Source organism: Medicago sativa, chromosome 6, assembly GCF_051527215.1.
Source record: "Medicago sativa cultivar Bolivia chromosome 6, Bolivia_mono, whole genome shotgun sequence".
Taxonomy (NCBI): Eukaryota; Viridiplantae; Streptophyta; class Magnoliopsida; order Fabales; family Fabaceae; genus Medicago; species Medicago sativa.
In genome coordinates this window covers 31698463-31711237 of record NC_140754.1, presented here as the reverse complement: position 1 = coordinate 31711237, position 12775 = coordinate 31698463, and the positions used below count along the sequence as shown (strand labels likewise).

General features: G+C 35.8%; 1 pseudogene; it reads left to right on the top strand.

Annotated features, from left to right (window-relative positions):
• Positions 1-11970: 11970 nt before the first annotated feature.
• LOC146914537 (secreted RxLR effector protein 161 pseudogene) lies at positions 11971-12504 on the top strand (annotated as a pseudogene).
• The last annotated feature ends 271 nt before the right edge of the window (positions 12505-12775 follow it).

Genomic DNA, 12775 nt, shown 5'->3' with positions numbered 1-12775 from the left:
TGCATAGTGTGATCATATGTCAAATTTTAATTTAATTTATTTTAATTATAAGACCTTAATAATAATAAAAGTGTGTTTGTTATTATTATGTGTGTGAATGATTATGGCCTTAGTCCTTTTTATTTTATTATTTGTTTGGATTTTGAAATACGGTCTGCGTGTCGTGCCTCTCTCTCATATTCTATTTGTACATTCTCTTCTCATCCACTCCCTCGTATGTAAAACGAGTTTCTTTCATATGTAATGTAAATAGAATACAAGGAGGTAATAGGGCTCAAGACGTTAGGATAGTCCTGGAAGTCAAGCTTGGAGAAGCAAAGTCGTTTCTAGGATTAGTTTAGATTCTCTCATTGGCTTGAGAGAGTCATAGTGTTAGGATGGCCATAATCATGTCACTTTATTATTGTATAATTGTTATGCATGTTATGATTGGAGTGCGAATATATATGATATATAAGCCGTGGTGAGGTGAGATCAAACTTAATAAAATCCTTCAAATAGAAATATTAAGTTTAATGCTTTACAAAAGTTTAACACCCTTCAAGACTAATATCGAATATGTGGGTTTTGCCTCCGTGAAGCGCATATTTTATACTAGTAAGTTGCGGTGCGGTAATCCAATTTACCCAAGTGTTATTCTTTTGGGTCTAACTTAACTAAATTAATTTTAATTTGATTAGAATAAATTTAGAAGCTATAATTGGGTAACATCTATATGATAGATTTGAATAAGAGTTATTCACCTAATTGTTTTGAAAGTTGTATAGGATACAATTGGAAATGTTCCTACCTAAACAGCTGAGTTTTAAGTACAGCCCCCGTTGACTTAAAGCAAGGTGAAATAAGGATTTCAATCCACTAGAAAATCTTCCAACGGGATTTTCCGAGTCAAATGTTTGAAGGTCATTTGATTTGAGTAAAATAGTAGGAGCGTATTTAATTAAAGGCCAAATTAAATATGTTATTTTCATGATACTTATTTTGTATATTTTAAAATTATAGATGGCCAATAACGCTTCAAACAACATTTTGCGATCACTCATTGAAAAGGAAAAATTGACTGAAACAAATTTTATTGACTGGTACCGTAACATGAGGATTGTCCTCACCCACGAGAAAAAGCTGTATGTGCTTGATGGACCCGTTCCTGAGGCACCACCTGCTGGAGCTCCTGCGGATCAAAGAAATGCTCATACCAAGCATCTCAATGATTCCGTAGAAGTCTCTTGCATCATGCTAGCCACCATGACTCCCGAGCTGCAAAAACAGCATGAAGGGATGGCTGCGTTCGATATGATCGGACATCTAAGGACTCTTTATGAAGAGCAGGCTAGGCATGAAAGGTTTGATGTCTCTAAAGCCCTTTTCTCTACCAAGTTGTCAGAAGGAAGTCCCGTAGGACCTCATGTGCTCAAAATGATTGGGTACTCTGAGAACCTAGCTCGATTGGGATTTGTCCTTGAGCAGGAACTTGTTGTTGATCTTATCTTGCCATCGTTGCCTGAAAGCTTCAGCAGTTTTCTCCAAAACTTTCTCATGAATGACATGGACAAAACACTTCCACAGCTTGCAGCTATGTTGAGAACTGCAGAGAAAAATATGAAGGGAAAGGGAAAGGCTGCTGCCGTTTTAATGGTTAATAATGGCAAGTCCAAAAAGCACCATAAGAAGCCTAATAAGTCTAAGGGAAATGGCAAAGGCAAATCTGTTGCCAAGCCATCAACCAAAGCTTTGAAGCCTACTGGAGGCGTGGCTAAGGAGGGCAAGTGCTTCTACTGCAACAAGCAGGGGCATTGGAAGCGTAACTGCCCAAAGTATCTGGAAGACAAGAAGAATGGAAATGTTCCTACTACTTCTGCAGGTATTTTTGTTATAGAAATTAATATGTCTACTTCTACATCTTGGGTATTAGATACTGGATGTGGTTCTCATATTTGTACTGATGTGCAGGGCCTGAGAACGAGTAGGGCATTGGCAAAAGGCGAGGTCGATCTTAGAGTTGGCAATGGAGCAAAAGTTGCTGCTTTAGCTGTTGGAACTTATGTATTGACCTTACCTAGTGGTCTTTTAATTAATTTAGAAAACTGCTATTATGTACCTGCCATTAGCAGGAATATTATTTCAATTTCTTGTTTGGACAAGGCTGGTTTTTATTTTACAATAAAGGACAAATGTTGTTCCGTTTATTTGGATAATATTCTTTATGCTAATGCAATTTTGATTAATGGACTTTATATCCTAGATCTTGATATGCCTATCTATAACATTAATGCTAAGAGGATGAAACCAAATGAGTTAAATCCGACTTACCTTTGGCATTGTCGTTTAGGCCATATAAATGAGAATCGCATTTCCAAACTCCATAAAGATGGAATTTTGGACTCTTTTGATTTTGAATCATATGAAACATGTCGATCTTGTTTGTTAGGGAAAATGACAAAGGCTCCATTTACCGGTCAAGGTGAAAGGGCTAGTGATCTTTTAGGTCTCATACATACTGATGTGTGTGGACCCCTAAACATAACTGCTAGAGGAGGTTTTCACTACTTCATCACATTCACTGATGACTTTAGTAGATTTGGATATGTGTATCTAATGAAACATAAATCTGAATCATTTACTTTATTCAAGGAATTTCAAAATGAAGTAGAAAACCAACTAGGCAAGAAAATCAAAATGCTTCGATCTGATCGAGGTGGAGAGTATTTCAGCTTAGAGTTTGACAATCATCTAAAAGAATGCGGGATCTTGTCCCAACTCACACCTCCTAGAACTCCACAATGGAATGGTGTTTCCGAAAGGAGAAATCGAACCTTGTTAGACATGGTCCGATCAATGATGAGTCATGCTAAACTTCCAAACTCCTTATGGGGATACGCCTTATTAACTGCAGCTTATACACTTAACCGAGTTCCATCCAAAGCGGTAGAAAAGACACCATATGAGATATGGAATGGTCGAAAACCCAATGTGGGACATTTAAAGATTTGGGGTTGTGAAGCTTATATAAAACTACTTATGTCTACTAAACTTGAACAAAGATCTGATAAATGTTTCTTTGTGGGATATCCTAAAGAAACTAGAGGATACTACTTTTACAAACCTTCTGAGGGAACAATTGTTGTTGCCAAAAATGGAGTCTTTCTTGAAAAAGATTTTGTCTCCAAAAGAATCAGTGGGAGCAAAGTAGATCTTGAAGAAGTTCAAGACCCACAAAGTGAAGACATACCGATGGAGGAACAGGATACACAAACTGTTGTGACAGAAATTCCTATTCCAGTAACACAAGAACCACGTAGGTCTAGCAGGATACATCAAGAACCCGAGAGATATGGGTATCTCATATCAAAAGAGGGTGATGTATTGCTCATGGACCAAGATGAGCCCGTGACTTACACAGAGGCCATTACTGGTCCTGAATCTGAGAAGTGGCTTGAAGCCATGAAATCTGAAATGGATTCCATGTACACAAATCAAGTTTGGAACTTGATTGAAGCACCTGAAGGAATTAATCCTATAGGATGCAAGTGGGTTTTCAAAAAGAAAATCGACATGGATGGAAAGGTTAATACCTACAAAGCACGATTGGTTGCTAAAGGTTTCAAACAAATTCATGGTGTAGACTATGATGTAACCTTTTCACCAGTTGCAATGATTAAATCCATTCGGATCTTACTTGCTATCGCTGCATACCATGATTATGAAATCTGGCAAATGGATGTCAAGACCGCTTTCCTTAATGGAAATCTTCTTGAGGATGTGTACATGACATAACCTGAAGGATTTGGCGATCCTAAAGCACCCAAGAAAGTATGCAAATTACAGCGATCAATCTACGGATTGAAGAAAGCTTCCAGAAGTTGGAATCTTCGTTTTGATGAAACTGTACAACAATATGGATTCATTAAAAATGAAGATGAGCCTTGTGTTTACAAGAAGGTTAGTGGGAGCATAGTATCATTTCTAGTTTTATATGTGGATGACATATTGTTAATCGGAAATGACATCCCTACATTACAAGGAATCAAAACTTGGTTAGGGAAATGCTTTTCTATGAAAGACTTAGGTGAAGCCTCCTATATATTAGGAATCAGGATCTATAGAGATAGATCACAGAGATTGCTTGGCTTAAGTCAGGGTACATATATAGATAAAGTCCTGAGACGTTTCAATATGCATGATTCCAAGAAAGGATTCATCCCTATGTCGTCAGGTATAAATCTATCAAAGACTCAATCCCCTTCAACTAACTGATAGACTTTTAGCAAGTGTACTAAAAATGCATCGAAGTAGTAAAAATATCGATCCCCACGAGGACTGTGTTAATCTCAATTCAGCAATAAGGTTAATATTTAGGATATGTAAAATCTTTTGTTTGGTTTGCCACTAGGCAGTAGATTTGATTGCATAAAATTAAATAACATAAAATAAAGATTTGGTTAGAAAATAAGAGAGATGAGATCAGATCCTTCGAATCCTCTAAGTTCCCCTAATTGGTCTACTGCACCTATTTGTTATGAATCCTCTTCTAATTTACGATGATTAACAAAATAGCCCTAATCAATCCCTTGAGTTAGGACCCTCTTCTTAAACTACAGCCCCTAATTCCTTAGGTGATCTAATAATTCTTGAAGGTTTTATCGAACGTTAACCTATTATCACTAACAAACGATTATCTATTCCTAGACTAACCCTGTTTATTAGAACAATTCAATTAGGTCTAAGTCGAAAGCCATGGTCAGTGGTCATTCGTTCTCACAAAATCAGGTTATATGTGATCAAGATATAAAAAGCATTAAGAACAATTGAATTGAATAAACTAGAATTGAATTCATAAACAAAATAGAGTTTCACAACAACATGTGTCAATTAGGGTTACAAAGATTCATCTCGGATCTAATCTCTAAGAGATTTAGCTACTCATAATTGAGTTTACAAATAGCATAATCAATGATGAAATCAAAACATACATGAATTGGTAAAAGGATGATGAAATCGCCCTCCTAGCCGTCTTCAGGTGTTAAAATCGCACTTTAGCTCTCCAAAATCGTCACACCTTTGTTTGAGACTGACTTCAGCTTAAATAGGCAAGTTCTGATCGCCCAAAATCGTACCACGATTAGAGAAATCGTACCACGATTGCATCTTTGAACCCTAATTTCCTTAAAAGCCCTTCTTGAAATCGTATCACGATTGGCTGGATCGTATTACGATCCAGCTTCTTCAAAAACATGCGTTCTGACTTCAAAAAATCGTATTACGATGGTGAAAATCGTACTGCGATTACTGGATTCCAAGTCTTCCAATTTTCTTGCTTTTCTTGCTCTTCTTGCTGCTTAAACTTGCTTGTGAACTCAAAAATATCATGAAAAAGACTCTAAAAATAGTGCATGACTGACTGTCATCACAACCCCAAACTTAAACCATTCCTTGTCCTCAAGGAATCTACTTGCAATATTGACAATCGACAGTAAAATAACAATTACCTGATCAAGCGATAGTACCAAAAAGTTCAACACCTTACTAGCTAAAGATGAGCTAGTTTGACTTGTTCGCATCCACCAATTCACAACTCCACGCAACAATTTGAATAGGGTTCACAGTCGACATGCAATCTACATATTACCATACGCTTGAAAAGTTTCTAAACGTCAATCAAAATCAATGTCAATGCACACTTTGAGGTCTTTAAGGGTTATAACGGGGCTTAGGTGAAGGTGGGATAATATTTGGATAAGTAGGCTACACAAAATTTGAGTTAGGCATTCCTACGGAAGTTAAAACACAAAATTCAATCCTTCATTCATTCACCTTGTGGAACAACAATTAATGTAAAGGTACTAGAGAATATTTTTAACATTAGGGACAATTGAGTTTGAAGTTACTCGGATTTTCAATGTTTTGTCCCTTTCTTTTCATCATTCATTTTCATTTTTTTTTCATACACCATTTTTGTGTGTATTTTTCATTTTTGTGTGTATTTTTCATTGATAAAGTTCATTCTTCATTCTTTGTTCTCTTATTCTCTAGTACACCCACCCCAAACTTAATTGGTTGCAAATTCCAATAGCAACCCCAAACTTAATCTTTAGCAACATTCTACAATGCCTTAACTCAGAAATTCATTAAGGGACAAGTCCTAAAGTCTCTAGGCTTGTAATGTAGTTTGTCACCGAACAAAAAGTTCTAATCCTACCGGCTCAAATTGGCTAAGAAATGGATAATATATAACAATTATAATTAGGGTAGGCTTCAAAAGGCTCACAGGACCAAGCACTTTTGCCTCAGTGTGCTAATGACAAAGATCAATCAACAGTAGAGAAAAATCGCAAGTTCTAGAAATGTAGATGCATGGAATATTCTAATATATGTAAATTGAAAAACAAAATTTGGCAATGAACCTTATGGCTGAGATTTCTGGGAGTTGTGACTACCTATCTTTACTGCCGTACACTTCGCCTTTGAAATACCAAGTCACTCCTCCTTTTGAACTTTTGGAATATCACTTTGATCAAACATTTGTTACTAAACTGTAAAGAGTCAACAAACAAGCAAATTCATCGATAATAAACAAGTTCAGATTCAATCACATAACAGGGGGATACCACTGAGTTATTCAAGCATACTGACAATTGTCTGACTCAACAATAAAAATAAATTACTGAAAATAAAGACATAATAAAAAGGATGGGTTGCCTCCCACCAAGCGCTTTCTTTTACGTCATTGAGCTTGACGTTTCAACCAATGTTAGGGTGGCAAATATGTCAGAAAAAACACATCATCCTTCTTCTTCCTCTTGTTTGGTAGGAATTCCATGTATTTGTAACAAAGAAGTAGATGCTCCCATGCTCTCACCGTTAAACCTTTGGAATTTAAGCTCTCCCACCTTAGAGAAGGACATGCAACCATCTGCACACGAGTGATTTCCTTAACCCCTGTTTGTTCATACTTCGAGAAAATGTCAGCACTCCTTACTTTTGGATTTTCTTCCACCACAACCTTGTGACACTCAATCTCCATCTGAACCAGCTTCCTCTGAGACTCATGTGCTTTCTCAACAAGATCACCACACTGAACATCAAACTTCTCAAATGAAACTTGATTTGACACCAAGAAATCATCTAAAATATTCTGAAGTTGAGTATTGTAATCGATGTTGATCACCTCTTTCTTCCCTTCACAATTGCTACCTGGTTGATTTTCCTCATAATGACCACAACTCGAGATTTTGTTGTCCAAAATTTTGATCTTAAAAGATAACATATATTTTTCATACTGCAACTTAGCAATCTCTTCTGTGTCATAGAGGAGTACCCTGTCTATCATAGCTGCAAAACTTGAATAAACTTTTCAGTAGCACAGTACAATGAGTGGAAAAAGAAGAGCATTAATATATATATATATATTTTTTTTAATATATATATATATATACAAAAATATAAATGACTGAAATCCTAAATAAAAACAAAATTGCCAAATTGAAATGACTTAACAGTCCCCGGCAACGGCGCCAAAAACTTGATAGACTTTTAGCAAGTGTACTAAAAATGCATCGAAGTAGTAAAAATATCGATCCCACGAGGACTGTGTTAATCTCAATTCAGCAATAACATTAATATTTAGGATATGTAAAATATTTTGTTTGGTTTGCCACTAGGCAGTAGATTTGATTGCATAAAATTAAATAACATAAAATAAAGATTTGGTTAGAAAATAAGAGAGATGAGATCAGATCCTTCGAATCCTCTAAGTTCCCCTAATTGGTCTACTGCACCTATTTGTTATGAATCCTCTTCTAATTTACGATGATTAACAAAATAGCCCTAATCAATCCCTTGAGTTAGGACCCTCTTCTTAAACTACAGCCCCTAATTCCTTAGGTGATCTAATAATTCTTGAAGGTTTTATCGAACGTTAACCTATTATCACTAACAAACGATTATCTATTCCTAGACTAACCCTGTTTATTAGAACAATTCAATTAGGTCTAAGTCGAAAGCCATGGTCAGTGGTCATTCGTTCTCACAAAATCAGGTTATATGTGATCAAGATATAAAAAGCATTAAGAACAATTGAATTGAATAAACTAGAATTGAATTCATAAACAAAATAGAGTTTCACAGCAACATGTGTCAATTAGGGTTACAAAGATTCATCTCGGATCTAATCTCTAAGAGATTTAGCTACTCATAATTGAGTTTACAAATAGCATAATCAATGATGAAATCAAAACATACATGAATTGGTAAAAGGATGATGAAATCGCCCTCCTAGCCGTCTTCAGGTGTTAAAATCGCACTTTAGCTCTCCAAAATCGTCACACCTTTGTTTGAGACTGACTTCAGCTTAAATAGGCAAGTTCTGATCGCCCAAAATCGTACCACGATTAGAGAAATCGTACCACGATTGCATCTTTGAACCCTAATTTCCTTAAAAGCCCTTCTTGAAATCGTATCACGATTGGCTGGATCGTATTACGATCCAGCTTCTTCAAAAACATGCGTTCTGACTTCAAAAAATCGTATTACGATGGTGAAAATCGTACTGCGATTACTGGATTCCAAGTCTTCCAATTTTCTTGCTTTTCTTGCTCTTCTTGCTGCTTAAACTTGCTTGTGAACTCAAAAATATCATGAAAAAGACTCTAAAAATAGTGCATGACTGACTGTCATCACAACCCCAAACTTAAACCATTCCTTGTCCTCAAGGAATCTACTTGCAATATTGACAATCGACAGTAAAATAACAATTACCTGATCAAGCGATAGTACCAAAAAGTTCAACACCTTACTAGCTAAAGATGAGCTAGTTTGACTTGTTCGCATCCACCAATTCACAACTCCACGCAACAATTTGAATAGGGTTCACAGTCGACATGCAATCTACATATTACCATACGCTTGAAAAGTTTCTAAACGTCAATCAAAATCAATGTCAATGCACACTTTGAGGTCTTTAAGGGTTATAACGGGGCTTAGGTGAAGGTGGGATAATATTTGGATAAGTAGGCTACACAAAATTTGAGTTAGGCATTCCTACGGAAGTTAAAACACAAAATTCAATCCTTCATTCATTCACCTTGTGGAACAACAATTAATGTAAAGGTACTAGAGAATATTTTTAACATTAGGGACAATTGAGTTTGAAGTTACTCGGATTTTCAATGTTTTGTCCCTTTCTTTTCATCATTCATTTTCATTTTTTTTTTCATACACCATTTTTGTGTGTATTTTTCATTTTTGTGTGTATTTTTCATTGATAAAGTTCATTCTTCATTCTTTGTTCTCTTATTCTCTAGTACACCCACCCCAAACTTAATTGGTTGCAAATTCCAATAGCAACCCCAAACTTAATCTTTAGCAACATTCTACAATGCCTTAACTCAGAAATTCATTAAGGGACAAGTCCTAAAGTCTCTAGGCTTGTAATGTAGTTTGTCACCGAACAAAAAGTTCTAATCCTACCGGCTCAAATTGGCTAAGAAATGGATAATATATAACAATTATAATTAGGGTAGGCTTCAAAAGGCTCACAGGACCAAGCACTTTTGCCTCAGTGTGCTAATGACAAAGATCAATCAACAGTAGAGAAAAATCGCAAGTTCTAGAAATGTAGATGCATGGAATATTCTAATATATGTAAATTGAAAAACAAAATTTGGCAATGAACCTTATGGCTGAGATTTCTGGGAGTTGTGACTACCTATCTTTACTGCCGTACACTTCGCCTTTGAAATACCAAGTCACTCCTCCTTTTGAACTTTTGGAATATCACTTTGATCAAACATTTGTTACTAAACTGTAAAGAGTCAACAAACAAGCAAATTCATCGATAATAAACAAGTTCAGATTCAATCACATAACAGGGGGATACCACTGAGTTATTCAAGCATACTGACAATTGTCTGACTCAACAATAAAAATAAATTACTGAAAATAAAGACATAATAAAAAGGATGGGTTGCCTCCCACCAAGCGCTTTCTTTTACGTCATTGAGCTTGACGTTTCAACCAATGTTAGGGTGGCAAATATGTCAGAAAAAACACATCATCCTTCTTCTTCCTCTTGTTTGGTAGGAATTCCATGTATTTGTAACAAAGAAGTAGATGCTCCCATGCTCTCACCGTTAAACCTTTGGAATTTAAGCTCTCCCACCTTAGAGAAGGACATGCAACCATCTGCACACGAGTGATTTCCTTAACCCCTGTTTGTTCATACTTCGAGAAAATGTCAGCACTCCTTACTTTTGGATTTTCTTCCACCACAACCTTGTGACACTCAATCTCCATCTGAACCAGCTTCCTCTGAGACTCATGTGCTTTCTCAACAAGATCACCACACTGAACATCAAACTTCTCAAATGAAACTTGATTTGACACCAAGAAATCATCTAAAATATTCTGAAGTTGAGTATTGTAATCGATGTTGATCACCTCTTTCTTCCCTTCACAATTGCTACCTGGTTGATTTTCCTCATAATGACCACAACTCGAGATTTTGTTGTCCAAAATTTTGATCTTAAAAGATAACATATATTTTTCATACTGCAACTTAGCAATCTCTTCTGTGTCATAGAGGAGTACCCTGTCTATCATAGCTGCAAAACTTGAATAAACTTTTCAGTAGCACAGTACAATGAGTGGAAAAAGAAGAGCATTAATATATATATATATATATATATATTTTTTAATATATATATATATATACAAAAATATAAATGACTGAAATCCTAAATAAAAACAAAATTGCCAAATTGAAATGACTTAACAGTCCCCGGCAACGGCGCCAAAAACTTGATAGACTTTTAGCAAGTGTACTAAAAATGCATCGAAGTAGTAAAAATATCGATCCCACGAGGACTGTGTTAATCTCAATTCAGCAATAACGTTAATATTTAGGATATGTAAAATATTTTGTTTGGTTTGCCACTAGGCAGTAGATTTGATTGCATAAAATTAAATAACATAAAATAAAGATTTGGTTAGAAAATAAGAGAGATGAGATCAGATCCTTCGAATCCTCTAAGTTCCCCTAATTGGTCTACTGCACCTATTTGTTATGAATCCTCTTCTAATTTACGATGATTAACAAAATAGCCCTAATCAATCCCTTGAGTTAGGACCCTCTTCTTAAACTACAGCCCCTAATTCCTTAGGTGATCTAATAATTCTTGAAGGTTTTATCGAACGTTAACCTATTATCACTAACAAACGATTATCTATTCCTAGACTAACCCTGTTTATTAGAACAATTCAATTAGGTCTAAGTCGAAAGCCATGGTCAGTGGTCATTCGTTCTCACAAAATCAGGTTATATGTGATCAAGATATAAAAAGCATTAAGAACAATTGAATTGAATAAACTAGAATTGAATTCATAAACAAAATAGAGTTTCACAGCAACATGTGTCAATTAGGGTTACAAAGATTCATCTCGGATCTAATCTCTAAGAGATTTAGCTACTCATAATTGAGTTTACAAATAGCATAATCATTAATGAAATCAAAACATACATGAATTGGTAAAAGGATGATGAAATCGCCCTCCTAGCCGTCTTCAGGTGTTAAAATCGCACTTTAGCTCTCCAAAATCGTCACACCTTTGTTTGAGACTGACTTCAGCTTAAATAGGCAAGTTCTGATCGCCCAAAATCGTACCACGATTAGAGAAATCGTACCACGATTGCATCTTTGAACCCTAATTTCCTTAAAAGCCCTTCTTGAAATCGTATCACGATTGGCTAGATCGTATTACGATCCAGCTTCTTCAAAAACATGCGTTCTGACTTCAAAAAATCGTATTACGATGGTGAAAATCGTACTGCAATTACTGGATTCCAAGTCTTCCAATTTTCTTGCTTTTCTTGCTCTTCTTGCTGTTTAAACTTGCTTGTGAACTCAAAAATATCATGAAAAAGACTCTAAAAATAGTGCATGACTGACTGTCATCACTAACGAAGAAAGGGATCGAATGTGTGATATTCCATATGCTTCAGCAATTGGGTCTATCATGTATGCTATGTTATGTACTCGACCAGATGTCTCGTATGCTTTGAGTGCTACGAGCAGATACCAGTCTAATCCTGGCGATGATCATTGGATTGCTGTCAAGAATATCCTTAAGTACTTGAGAAGAACTAAGGATACTTTCTTGATCTATGGAGGTTAAGAAGAGCTCTCTGTAATTGGTTACACTGATGCTAGTTTTCAGACTGATCATGATGACTTTAGATCGCAATCTGGATATGTGTTTTGCTTAAATGGCGGTGCTGTGAACTGGAAGAGTTTAAAGCAAGAAACAGTCGCTGATTCTACAACAGAAGCCGAGTATATTGCTGCATCTAATGCCGCAAAAGAAGCTGTTTGGATTAAGAAATTTATTTCTGATCTTGGAATAGTTCCAAGTATTGTGGATCCCATTGCATTACTATGTGATAACAATGGAGCAATCGCACAGGCCAAAGAACCTAGATCTTTTTTTTTTAAAACAAAAGAGACTTACTAGAGAAGCAAGCCCTTATGGAATATATTGAAAAACAAAATAGAAATACAAAAAGAGGGGGGACAAACAACCGAAACCCTCATAGATTAACAAAATCTATAATAAGGTAAACCAGACATATTTCTATTGTAATCAACTCCAATTTGTGTAGGAAGATGATTCCACCAGAAATTAGTATTCAAACTAAGACCAATAGATGCCAATTTATCAGCACAGTGATTCCCCGCCCTATAAATATGAGTTACAAAAAAATTCATTAAACTTATAAGCTGCA